A 13764-nucleotide genomic window follows, 5' to 3' on the forward strand; every position below is an offset into this window, starting at 1 on the left:
TCCTTTCGAGTACCTTAGAGTAAACTTTCCCGGGGAGGCTGAGTAGTGTGATGCCTCTGTAATTGGCACACACCCTCTGATCCCCCTTTTTGAAAAGGGGGACCACCACCCCGGTCTGCCACTCCTTCGGTACTGTTTCCGACTTCCACTCAACGTTTATGAGACGTGTCAACCATTACAGTCCCTCATAATTATTATTATCCAAAAAAAAGTCCTCAAAATAATTAAGTTTGGATAATTATTATCCAAACTTAATTATTTTGAGGACTTTATTTGCAAACTAAAGCATTCTTCTCTTGCTGCACCTAAGAGTTTAAATACATTGAACCTCTATAGTTGCAACCTAAGGGATAACAAATTATTTTGTGCTTGATGCTGATCAAAACAAACTCACAGAGTCAGTTAAACCAATGCTTTAAGATCACACTGGGACCTATTCAGGTTAATATGCCTGGCACAGGATAATGAAGAATACTTGATCCCCTGAAATAAAATGAATGCTCTCCTTGTTTCAGTTAAACCACCGCTGGAGTATTTCTTCTTGAATGGTCTCCAACAATATTGGTCTGGCATAACATTTCTTAAAAAAAAACAATTCCAACTCAATGTACTTGTTAGAAGAGATGTTACCTTTCTTTGCTCGCTGCAGGACAGGCCAATCAATGTTTGGTGAAAATAAGAAGAAAGACCATTATAAGAGCAGAACAGCTTGTAGCTACATCGAAGTAGTCCTTTAACATCTTAGAAACTAACATTGTCTTGTCAAACTAGAGCAAAAGATGCACCCTCTTAATACAGGAAGTGGCCAATCATATTTTACCAAGTGATGCCACATCATGGGCGTGTCTATTACATAGACTTTGTTTATTTTGAACTATTTTCTTTTTGTTGGGAAATAATCTTAAATAATTATACTAATAGAGTAATTGTCCAGTTAAGCTTTATTTGTAGTTTGTGGTATTGTGATTGTCTTTGTTATACTCATTTGATTCCAAAAAAGGTGTGATGATCCACTATCTACATTATGTTCCCCTATGGCAGATATTAAGTTATAATGCCTTAACCTGAATGATTCTGAGAAGAGTCACAATGTTGTCAACTATACTTTCCCACACAGAGATGCATTAGGCAGCTATAAATGACAATTTTAAAGGCCGTTTAAAGTGACCAATTATGTTTTCCTGGTATGAATTCGGACCGTTTTATTTTTATCTGTGTTGAAAAGCTTTTAATGTAATTTACCCCAAGTGGTCTTGGACGGCATGCTTCTTTCAGACTGTTATTTATGAATAATTATTTGATCTGAAAAAGTCATCTTTCTGCTGCCTGCAGTAAAAGACTGGCCCATAGGAATGGCTTTGAAAATGGCAATGAAATGGCAATGAAAGCTGCAAAGCTGGATTTTTCTCCAAAAAGATCATGTTTCCAAAATATATTTTCATTGAACTAGAGGTCCCTTAAGCTAGAAAAAAGCCCAACGCTCCCTTATTCTCACTGCTTCCATCCATTAAGTCCTGCCAAATGTACCCCAATTCCGCTTTCAATAGCCTTCAAGACAAGCTCTTTAGTCTTGTGTTGATATTAGCCCGTTGCAAAAAGACCGATTAAAACAAGGTCCATTTATCTTCCTCTGTCAATTGCCACCATCACCTCTAGTTAAAATCTTGTTCAGTGCTTCTGTTTCTTAATCATAATTATTTCAAACAATTACCGGTTGACTGATGATTACACCACCAAGAAGTAAAAACACAAGATACCAGTTTCCATTAAATGTACTGATGCCTTTCACAGAGGAGCTTCAACAAGCGAGAGGAGGACATCATCATTTTTTCTCAGACACATGACAATACCGTTCTGTATTCCCTGCACCAGATCAATAGCATCCCCAGTCTCAGTTGATTTCAATCACATTTTCTCATTAAGTGTGTCTAACTGGAGATCTCTCCGCTCTAACATATCGCTGAACAGATGTTTGCGTACCAAGTTGCAACCTTTTCTCTCCTCTGAGGGAGAAAAGGCCTGCCGCAGATGAAATTATCATGTTCTTGAAAAACCAAAAGGTGTCATTACATGGCTAAAAAGCAAAGCATCATCTACGATTAAGTTGATAAGGTGAGAACATTTTTATGGAGAACAACAGTCCAATACCATCTTCCCTAGAGCTCTTTTTAGGCACGTCAGAATAACAAGTGTTCAGGAGGAATGCTTTGGGGAATAGGTTGGATTTCCTTGATTCCTTCTGCAAAAATGTTTCTGTTTAATTCAAGATTCCCTTTTCAAGGAGCCTCTGCAGTTACAGCTCCAGAGTGTTTGGATATAAGGATTCAGGACCATCATCCACTCCAACAAAAATCTGAATTGTGGCTCAATGAGATTTCTAAACTCAACTCAAAGACAAGTCTTTAGCCTTGTGGATAGGGGCGTGAGTTATGCAAGGATAATGTTGTTGTTTTTGTAGCCTAAGAAATCCAAATAAATAACAAGAAACACAACACAAATTCAACAGAGCTCTGCAACAGTTAAGCTTTTTCTGCAGTCGTCTTTATATTTGAATGACTGTACACCTTGGATTTTCTTTAAATCATTATGCCTCACATCCTTTTTACAGGGCAGGCCCTTGGCATAGGCAGTATAGGCGAATGCTAAGGGCGCATTAACCCATCAGGGGCACCGAAAATTGTGGAGGAAAAAAAAATTAGAAATTAAAATTATTTTTTGAAATTTCATCACAACACAATTTCCTGATTTTGGATCAACAAAGTACATCTTATTATCTTAAACTAACAGAACTACGCCTATATTACGTACAGCGCCAATAAACTATGGCGCACCCCCCCCCAAATCAAGTTGAACTGCCCCAGCCTCAGTAAAAACCAGAGGTTTATGTGAAATAGTTCTTTTTTTAAATAATGGTTTTAGTGTGCAATTATAGGTTCGTGTTAATTTAAAATAAATCAAACTCCCAAAAAACGTATACAACTTCTGTGTGCTTTTATTAACATTGGAATTTACTGTGTAAGCGGCCGTGGTGGGGGGAGAGCTTTAGAGAGCTCTCTCCTGAAAGACTGAGTGGCTCTGATAACCTCAGCTCAGTGAGGTAAAGGCACACCTTTATATGATCATCATAGTTATAAAAAAACAAGAGAACAGATGAAAAACAGGTATAAAATACTATATGACAGTACACAAAAGTAGTTATTAATAAACAAGAATACAGTACAGTTTGAAATCTTGCCTAGGGCAGCAAATTGGTCTTTTTATATTCATGTCGAGTGCTGCAGGAGTCCTAAAACCCGGGAATGTGTTAGCATTTCAGCACTTCTCCATAGGTTTTTGGATAGTTTGATTTAGATTAGGCTCCACTCCAGTGAGTGGCTAGGGATTTTAAGTTATATCAATTCCAGGAAGGCTGTGCATTTCTTTTTGCAAGGGGCTGAACAGTGTCACCTTCGCAGGCTGTCCCGATGCTCGGTGCCCCAGAGAGAGAGGAACAGCGCTGAGATCAAAAGGCAGAAGAAGGCAGGCTACTTCATCAAGGCTTGGCTTGATGATGTTGACACTAATGTCATTATATAGACCGACACACAGCACACTCAAGCACATAATATGCAAGAAAATGAATCAATGTTTTACTACCATTAGAACACTGGTATTCCCCTCTGACAGGCTCTCCTCTGTGCTCTTATGGTCCGACTTGTTTTCTCTATTTCGGTCTATAAATATGCATATACAAATACTTGCTCTTACACAACGCCAAAGCATGTTTTTTTAAACATATTGAAGGAGAACCCAACAGATATTTGTCACCTCAAATAAACTACAATATGCTGATTTGTGCATGTTCCACTTCTCACAGTTATCTTTGTGTGTAGTTAGATAAGTCCATTTTGCTGTTGTTGTGTTGTGTCTGCATTATGCAGGACATGCCGTTACAATTTGTCTTTTGCTCTCCATTGTGCAACTTGCTTATACAGTAAATATGCACAGGCTTTACATTGGAAGCACCTGTGATTCTCACATTTGAGATGTTAACACTTTTTGTCTTCCCAGATGGCCAGTCTCACATTTGCCTTATCGTTGCAGGAATAAAGAAAGGTAAACATTTTATTGTCTTCTCTCTAGCCCCACATTATGTTATGCAAGAGGCTGTTATACAAGCACAGCTCATATGGTGTCTGACCTCATAAATGAAAAAATAATAATGTGCAATTAGCTTGTTTGTGTTTGCCCTTTGGCAATAGAACAAAGCTGTGACAGCAGTAAAAAGCCAATGCAGAGATTTTCTGTTGAATTTCTTGAATGAAAGGTAAACTCTGTTCATCAAACTATTAAAATACAATGAAGTTAACACCAGGGACCGAGGGACGGTGTTCCTGTGTGGAACTCTCTTGGTAAGGTGATTTTATATTTTCTGCCAAATTATACCCTATACTTTTGTATATTCCCATATTTGAGAACCTGGCACCTGACATTTGTCATTAGTAAATAAAACAATTGTCCGTAAATGTATTATTTGCCTAAAAAAGATGTTGCTCTATAAAATCGACCAAGCTAAATTAAAGCTATGGGATCAGGATGAGCAGTGACGATGTAATAACTAAAAGTCTTTAACTGGCTGGCTGACCCTAGTGCAGCATATTGCTACTCAGCATTTTGACATCAGTGGGAGTTTTAAGGAGGGGACCCTCAAAGACTCAGAGTGACTAGGTCCTGCTGGCAAAAAGTACAAGATACTGACTTAACAAAATCACACACTGCATCAGATGAAGCATTGCCTCTTTCTGATACAACGGATGGAAACCAACTGGTAAACTAACCCAACACAACTAGCTCAAAATGGACCTCACAAATATACTCAGTGGGGCTAAAATCTTATTTTGTAATTATCAACACATACCGACTGCAAACACTGATGTCCAAATGTATATTAATATACATAGTTGCTTTATATGTATATTTAGGATAGAAAACTCCTCAAGAAGGTCGATATATTTTGAAAAACCCAGGGTTAGATTCAATGCCAGCTTTTTACCTTCGGAGACACATTTTTTAAATCTTACACCATCTGTGCATGACAACTAGAGTATGATGAATGGTCCCTGCCAGACATGTTTAAAAAATCTCTTCGTTGAACAATAATTTGTCTGATGTGTTTTTTCTAGAAAATAAATGACCCACTTAAATGTTCTTGTTTGCTATTTTCCCCTCATTGAAAGGATATGCAAATACTGGTTCCTTTTAAAAAAAAAATGTCTCCTACTTTAATGCAATGTCCATTCTCAGTGTGTGTGCACTAGATGTTTCAAGTTTCAAAATCAGACTTTTGTACGTTGCATTTTGGACCACAAATGGCTTCGAAGTTGTGAAGTTTCTGGCCCATTTTTCCCAAGAGAGCCATTTGTTGTCAAGATGTAAAAGTCGGTTTGGGAGGCATTCAGAATCGTAGAAGTGACTGGAAATATACGATTTTGGCTGGGCTCTGAGATTAAAGAAGTTGCTCAGCTGACTGAGACCGACTGTCACTTACAGACAATATAAGTTAAAGGATTACAACACAGCTTAGTTACAGTAGAGAGTATTTCACTATACCAGCTGGACTGGAAACAGACATGAGCAAATTACATGAGCCAAAGCAGCAGATGCTGAGTCGAAAATCATTAATGATTGAATGACTCCTTAAATGAAAATAATACTTATTACTGTGATAGTTGTATTAGCCTTAACCAGTTAAGCCCCGAGCCTACATGAGTGTATTATTATAATAAAGTGCATTTTTCATCTTGAATAAAAAACGATGCTTGCTTGCTACACATTTCCATTAAAATCACATGAGACAAGATGTTAGCTCGTTCCAGCAGCAGAACAAAAGCAGCTTTAGCATCTGAGGGTCAGAGCTCCTATTTAGTGTCCAGGGCCCTTTTTGTCACAGCAATAAAACTGGTTTGGTCTGCTGGTCACTGGGGAAATCAAGTCAAACTTCATCAGGCCGTAGTTCAGACTCATTCCTCTAATAAGGTATGTACAAACCAGTCATCATGGGCTGGAATTGCTCCTGGAAGCCTCGCAGTGAAATGCATTTTTACTATCCATGGAATAGGAAAAACGCCTACCACTGATCATGATGTTTTATTTCTTGAACTAATCTGTCAATAAAAGCTGTATGCTTAACAAGACAACACATTTATATAGCGAGAACACAATTACCAAGCTGATATTTCACTCTGCTTATTCTAAAGTGCAGCTTCAGTTGAAATTATGTTCACTACATGGAAGCACAAAGAAAAGTGTAATTAAAGACAAAATGGAATTAGTAGAATTATACAAAAAAAATGCTTTTTCGAAATTGTAATAGTTCTCACTGCATTCCCATAAGTAATCTAATTAATAAGAAAAAAGACTACTTAACAACGCTTGAAGGCTGCTCCAGAGTCTCATTAAAAGATTTAATACAAAAAGTAATTACAGTGTGTGTAGGAGGATCACACTGATTAAAGCTGGGACAAACAGGTGAATGCTATATATACATGGCATACAGGAAATATAATTGAAGGGAGGTATAGTAACTTGGAATTATTGAAGTTTTGATCTTAGATGCAGTGCATTTCATTTTTTTGCCAATGATTATTCAAATGAAAGATTACTCTTCTGTAACAGTATTGATGTTTTGGAGAAAATGTTGTGGGAAGGTTGCGTAACTGCTGAGTAAAAATAAGACACAAGCATTGGGTATGTTGCATGTCACGATTTAACAATACAATTAACATTCAAATCCAATTTAGACAAATTTATTTATTTTACTGGACAATAAAATGACTTTAAATGAAAATGTTTTATTACTGGAAAGCCTGTTTGAATGGGTCCTGTGAAAAGGAAGTGGGATGGAGGTTGTAATGGCGGTTCTTCTCGACACAAGGCAGCTTCACAGTTTTAATGCTAATAATTAGAGGCTAAAGTGGTCTAATCATCACTCAAGAACCATGTGGGATATTGTCCTCGAAGGGATAGCTCTCTATGGATGTTCTTGAGTGTAAGAGAAAGTGGCCTGTAGTACACACTATTTAAATGTGTCATTGTGCATCTCGAGATGGTATCAAAAACTGCGCCTTTATATCTTGACACCCTTTTTTCTTTTTTACCAACACAAACCCTTCACGTCCATTCATCCTCTCATCCTCTGCCTTCAAAAGAGGCAACAACCGGACGGTGACTGCGTTATACACCGAGAGAAGAAGAACAGACTGTGTGATATATCTGCCAAGGGATACGTCGATCTCCGGCCTATCTCTTCCTTCTTCCTTCCCCACCTGTGATGCGAGCTTCCATACAAGTACAATTCGATTTTGAATTTGTCTGACTGCCACGTTTCATGATAAAACAATACAAACTATGCACACTCAAAAAACAGAAACATGTCACATAATTGTATAAGCGTTAGTTGAAAGCAATAAAATGTACCTAATATTTTGTATTTAAACTTGATATTACTGCTTTCAACTAACCTACAGTATACAGTTATGTGAAATCTGTTGAGATAACACATTTAATCAAAGTCAAGTTCCAGTTTTTTTTAGTGCAGAGGCTTTGTGGGCCTTTGCACATTGCCTGATGCTCACTATCTGAAAATCAATATGAACAACTACTTCTCTACATGTCTCTGATAACTGATAATGTTGCCCCCACACTGTGATAATAACAATTATGATCAATTTATGTAAAACAGTCTTCCATCAAATCATTGTTTTAGTATGTTTTCCCTATCTGGAAGTAGATTTAGAGTTTAGGACTTTTGGTCTGAAATGTCAAAATGTCTCCTTCAAGAATGATTTCACACCATCCCCTAACATTATGGAGGAAACAGAAAGCTTTCAACTTTCCTCAACTTAGCATTTAGGGTTAAATACAACACAGGACTCACTGCATTTGTTTCCCATCAATCTGTACAACTTAAATAAATGAAAACAAATGTTCTCTCTGTTCATTTCCATAAAGAGAAGATCAATCTAAAGTTCACACATTGTAAACAACTGTTTCAGTGTAACAGTTACTGTCCAAAGCTATAGAAACAACATAAGATTCCTACTTTGAACGACAAAACCCTAAACTCACTGCTATAACAAAAGCAAAAAACATCCAGTAGTATTAATAACGTCTTAGCGAAATGCTCAGTGATGCAGTGTATACGTCTTTTGTTGTGAAGGAGCTTGCGGCCTGGGGCAGACATAATTGCAGAATGAAAGCAAGGCTTAGGGAACCAATCTAAATGCTGATGGGGTCATTATTTTAAAGCCATTACATTCTGCAATCAACATTTACGTCATAATGATAGGTAAAAGCACAAATGTTATTTAGTGCCACATTAAATGCAAACAAATAATAAATGAATCAATAAGGAAAATGATTGATTTGTGCAAGTAGATAATGCGCTGCTATATTGAAGATTATGAAAACAGTCTACAACTGAGTATCACTAAAGAAAATCATAAAACGAGCAATGTCAACATATTCACAATGAATGAATCATAACATGCTGATGGGGAAAGTCCTAACTAACCCTTGAGTCATATATTCTCCGGTCTGCCACTCACTGGGCATCAGGCAGGATGTTATAGTATACAACATGATTACAACTTGGGAAAAAGTGCAATATGGAAATACACACGTTTTACTGTAGCACCCCCACGTTGATAAAATGTATAATGTGTATAACATGTCAACATGCATGACCCATTGTAGAAATGTTGAGCATGGCAGCTTGGAGGGAGCTGCAGTCGAAACAACAGGTCTACAACAGCTTTAGGTTACGTACCATCAAACATATAATTTGTGTTATTTTGGCAGTTTAGACATGTTATCAAGACTATGGGGGTGTGGCAGGCTAAGTCCAACTTCTGCCTTAGAAGTCAAAACAAGCGTAGTCCTTTATAATTTTACCTAAAGGTGCAAATGTGGGGATGTCTAAACTGTTCCGTCTAATCTGGAAAGATTTATTAAAAACCAAACATGTTTTAGATATTACAGTTGTAAATTAGAATCTAAATGTCTGGATGTGTTTGAAATGTTTGTCATAGTTTCATTAGATTCAATGAATATTTCAATCCAACTAAATATGCATATTAACACATTTGTATTTATTTGTTCTAACCTAATTTCCATTAGGGAACAGCATAGACAGTCATAAGTATGCATTATATAACACTGTAGTTCCTTCTAATGGGTCTCTGCTCTGATTGTTTCTTGTAAAGCTTTAATGGAGAGGCCTCTTTATGTGAATGTGAGGGAGGAGAGGAGAAGTTACATTATAGTTGTTGCCATAAGTACTGGCCTATTCCCATTCTCAAATAGGTCAGGGGATACACATTCGTAAGTAAAGACATTGTCAAGCTGTGCTTTTAAAGAGGAGAAAGGGCCGTCAGAAAGAAAGAAGCATGTGAATTTATGAGCAAGCCTATATCCAGGCAATATTAGGACGAGAAAATGAACTCAGCGACTGATGCATTGTGTAACATCATGCCAAGAATATATATACATTTAACCGTATGCTTTCACAACAGTGCATACAAAACAAGCTACATCCTAAATACGTATAAATGAACATCATCTAAATAAATGCTGATGTGTGTCAAGAAGGAAAGGAACATCTCAAACCAGGGATAGAAGACTAATAACACCTTGCAGAAATGATATTGCAGGGTACACTACAGACCCAGAGTTATAGTATGAGGACAAGGTCCAACAACATAAACAAAGAGAAGCCTCTGATCACACAGGCAGTCTGACACTTAACGTTACTTCCTGTACGAGCAGATGGACGTGTAATGGAAACCATCACATGGTTCAGCGAGAAGGGGCTTAGCATCTGATCCAGATATTGATCTAAAATCACCAAGTAACAGCAGCAAGAAAAAACACAGCTCCATGGGAGAGCTTACTCCTGTTACACTTTGAACTTTAAAAGCTATTCTGATTCTTGTCATCACATTGTTTGCTATACAAGTGATTTTGTGTAGTGGGCATACCATAATAAATATTTAAACAGGTTTTCACAGTTTCATTGAATTCACTTGAATAATAGTAACAGTTATTATTGAATAAGAAATTAAATGTAAAACTGACAATATAGGAAATGATGATAGGAATATTAAATGTTATACATATTGATAATATCAACCCTTTACATATTATGTTATCATTCATTAGCCCAAGGCTACGTTATTTATTAAAGAATCCAAATGACACACACACACACACACACACACACACACCACACACACACACACACACACACACACACACACACACACACACACACACACACACACACACACACGACTGGATTGGTGAGTGCGACCTTAAACGGGTGATTAAAACGTGTTGTTAGAGGTACAAGCTCTCTGCAAACGAGGATTAAAAACAAATTAAAATGAATAAATACGTATGTTTAAAGTTTCATATGCTACTGTGTAACTTGGCAAAGCCGCACCACCCTTCGTACTGGACAACCTGCGCATTTCCAACCGTAAGTGCTGAGGTGAAAGCCCTTGCAAATAGGATGGAGATCAGTATGTGCTCAGCGGGGATTGAGACAAAGTAGCTGCATTACTAAAGACCCAGACCGTGTGACCGCGAGGCAGTCATCCAAGCCCCACCATAACCGGGACATCCAAAAACATGCAGATGAGCGCACGGAAATGAGGAAGGACATCATTAAATCTTGGCGAGGGAATTCATAGCGGACCTAACAAAAAGTAAAAGCATCACATTGTACTGCATTCCGCAATATAAGTGAAGCTCAACCTGCATACCACACGCCATTAAGACATAAAGTATCCTTTTTCCTCCTACCTCTCTCAGTGTGTCCATCCCACTCAGACTTCTGGTCCTGATGATACGCTACTGCTTTGCTCCAGCATCCTAAAGCACTGTTATTCGACTAGGGGGGAGGAAAGCATGATTGTTAGCGCAACTGGGCTGACGTAGCACCTGACGAGCAAAGCCGACCAATCAGAGTACAATTCGATGAATCCTTAACCAATCCGCTTAAAGAAAGAAATTGAGGACTGCAAAGAGTAGTAGCAAGCTAGGTTGACGCTGTGAGAGAATTTCCAGGCAACTCCTGCAAACTGTTTCACACCAGACACACATTTCGCTCATATGTCCTGTGCATCTGGGGAAGCATCCATTCACACAGTGGGCCAAGTCTGTAGTGGTCATTTATGTTATCGTCTATCCGAGAGAAAAGGGCTTTTTCAGGCTGAATATATATATGGGTCATTCCAGAATTGGAGGACAATTTAGACACCAACATTTTTGAAAAATGAACCTTTTATTTTATAATTTTGTTTTATGTATTTAGGAAAAACAGATAAAAAACTATCAAAAAAAGTGATTTGCCCAGCTACTGTAGGCATCAAATGTATATTTTCCAATGAAGAATTACCCCATTACTCCAATTATAGTAACAGGGTTGGAAGTAACAAGGTTGAAAATTAATGCTAAATTGAGCTTTAACCTCAGGAAGTATTGCTAGATGTAGCATGTAATGCTACTTTCAAGGCAAGGACAAACTTGGATATCTAATGCAAGAAAGAAAGATTGAAATTAATATGCTTTATTCTGATAATATCAGTAACAGGGTTGAGTGGGTCAGTGCCACACTCTTTTAAGACTGAAAATATTGTCACTGTGACCTTTTTACCTGTGCTGGACTATGGGGATCTGGTCTATATGAATGCACCTGCCAATTGCCTGGTCAAGTTAGATGCTGCGTATCACAGTGCACTGAGATTTGTGACAAACTGTAAAGCATTAACCCATCACTGTACCCTGTATGCAAGGGCTGGTTTGCTTTCACTAACTGTACGGAGGCTCAGTCACTGGTACATTTTTATATACAAAGCCATGCTAGGGAAACTTCCATCTTATATCTGCTCCCTGATCTCACGGAGAATTGTAAGTGGCTACTGCCTGAGATCGAATGCTGTGGTTTTATTAAATGTGCCAAATGCTAGGACTGTCTTAGGGAAGACAGCTTTTAGATGCGCAGCTCCTCTGTCTTGGAATAGTCTTCAAATTAAATGGAAACTGAACAATCTGGTGCCACTAAATGTTTTTAAAGCTCGGTTGGATGCTACTCAATCGGAAGCTGTTGGTACCTGTTTATGTGGATAATTTTGTAAATGATGCTGTATGATGTCCTTTTGTTGTTCTATTTATGTTTTTATGTTTCATGTGGAACTACTTGAGCAGGCCTCCCTTGAAAAAGAGATCAATGATCTCAATGGGATTTTATCTGTATAAATAAAGGTTTGAAATGAAATAAAAATAAAATAAAAAATAAAATAAAAGAGGACTTCGTTTTGGTCTACCCATGGCACTAGCACATGGCTTGCTGATGTCACTTCCACTGTGTCATCTGATTTACAGTTTTTTCACTTCCTGTGCCAATCTAAAAAGGTTTGGGTAACAGGGTTGAACGCATGTTGAGGGACACACCTTCTGTGCAAAATTACTGTTATTTAAAATATGTTTATGATTCAACAAATTAATTTTACCATTACAGGAGAAATATCAATAGAATAATACCAACAAAAAAAAATAAAATCCCTATTTTAAACGTTATATTTGACATGCACGTTGGTCACCAAGAAGCGGGGACAAGAGAAAAATGCCATTTTAGGGGATGTTCGAGAGCTATTTGATAATTTAAATAATATTTTGAAACCACTTTTTCTACAACTTTATATACATTTTGTCTCAAGACAAGTATGTTTAACACAAGTGCATTTTTTAGCATTTTGGGCATGGATTATTAGATTTTTTATATGGGGGACATGAAATGTCCTCCAATTCTGGAATGACCTATATATATATATATATATATATATAATATTTGAACAAAATAAAAACACAAAATGTAAAAGAATTCAAATAGAAAACATACAAAAACGTAGAATTATTACATGCCGTTTATTGGCCCAGGGTGTACTGCGGATGGGCTGTCCAATCTTTAAATACAATATTTATTTAGCCAGAAAGTTAAAATTGAGAAACAAGATATTTTCTGATAGTCCTGGTTAAGCACATTTCTTATAACCACAATTTCACATGTAAGAACATGAAAGCAACGCAAGGGAACTAGTAAAAGAGGGGAGACATAGCAGAGATCACATTTTACCTGAGTAATAAGTTACAGGTATATAAGGCAAATATAGACCGCAAAATAATCTTGTATGAGTCCCCTCAATTCCCAAGTAATCTTTTTTACGTTAAAATACTAACTCTATAACATATATTAATAACATCTACAGTTCTGTAGGTGGTCCAGGTTGGCAAAGTGTATAAGCTCGTCCTCAGTGAGGATCAGTAAGAGGATGAGTATAACAACATTTGGACATAAGCTTATTTTATAACTGACTGTAGAATTAAATTAAAGATTTGTGTGTATCCAATGCTGCTGTATCAACTGCTTGTCTTCAAACTGTCCCTCATGAGCCTTTTTTGTTTATTTGTCTGACAAATTTCAATTTGTTTCCCTACTTGGAAATGGTTTCTTATCTGCTGCAGGCCCACCCGTGCTTTGAACTTGGAAATCCCCTCCAAGGTGGGAACAGCTTCTAAAGGAGATTACACTGATGGTGTTAAAGGGATCTTGCTCCTGTCTCCATGTAGTCTAATTCAAGCTGACACACACCTGTGAAAGAACATCCTCTTTGTGTCTGGTTTGGAAGATTGAGCAACAGACTTTCAAAGAGACACATGAGACAA

General features: G+C 37.4%; 1 protein-coding gene across 1 annotated transcript in view; it reads right to left on the reverse strand.

The window, feature by feature from the left end:
* Window positions 1–10926, reverse strand: part of b3galt1b (UDP-Gal:betaGlcNAc beta 1,3-galactosyltransferase, polypeptide 1b) — a 64067-nt gene extending 53141 nt beyond the window's left edge. Inside the window, exon 1 of the mRNA XM_034110423.2 lies at window positions 10843–10926. The gene's annotated coding sequence lies outside the window, so the exon portion shown is untranslated. The remainder of the gene's footprint in view (window positions 1–10842) is intronic.
* Between the last annotated feature and the right edge of the window lie 2838 nt (window positions 10927–13764).

Source organism: Pseudochaenichthys georgianus, chromosome 21, assembly GCF_902827115.2.
Source record: "Pseudochaenichthys georgianus chromosome 21, fPseGeo1.2, whole genome shotgun sequence".
Classification (NCBI taxonomy): domain Eukaryota; kingdom Metazoa; phylum Chordata; class Actinopteri; order Perciformes; family Channichthyidae; genus Pseudochaenichthys; species Pseudochaenichthys georgianus.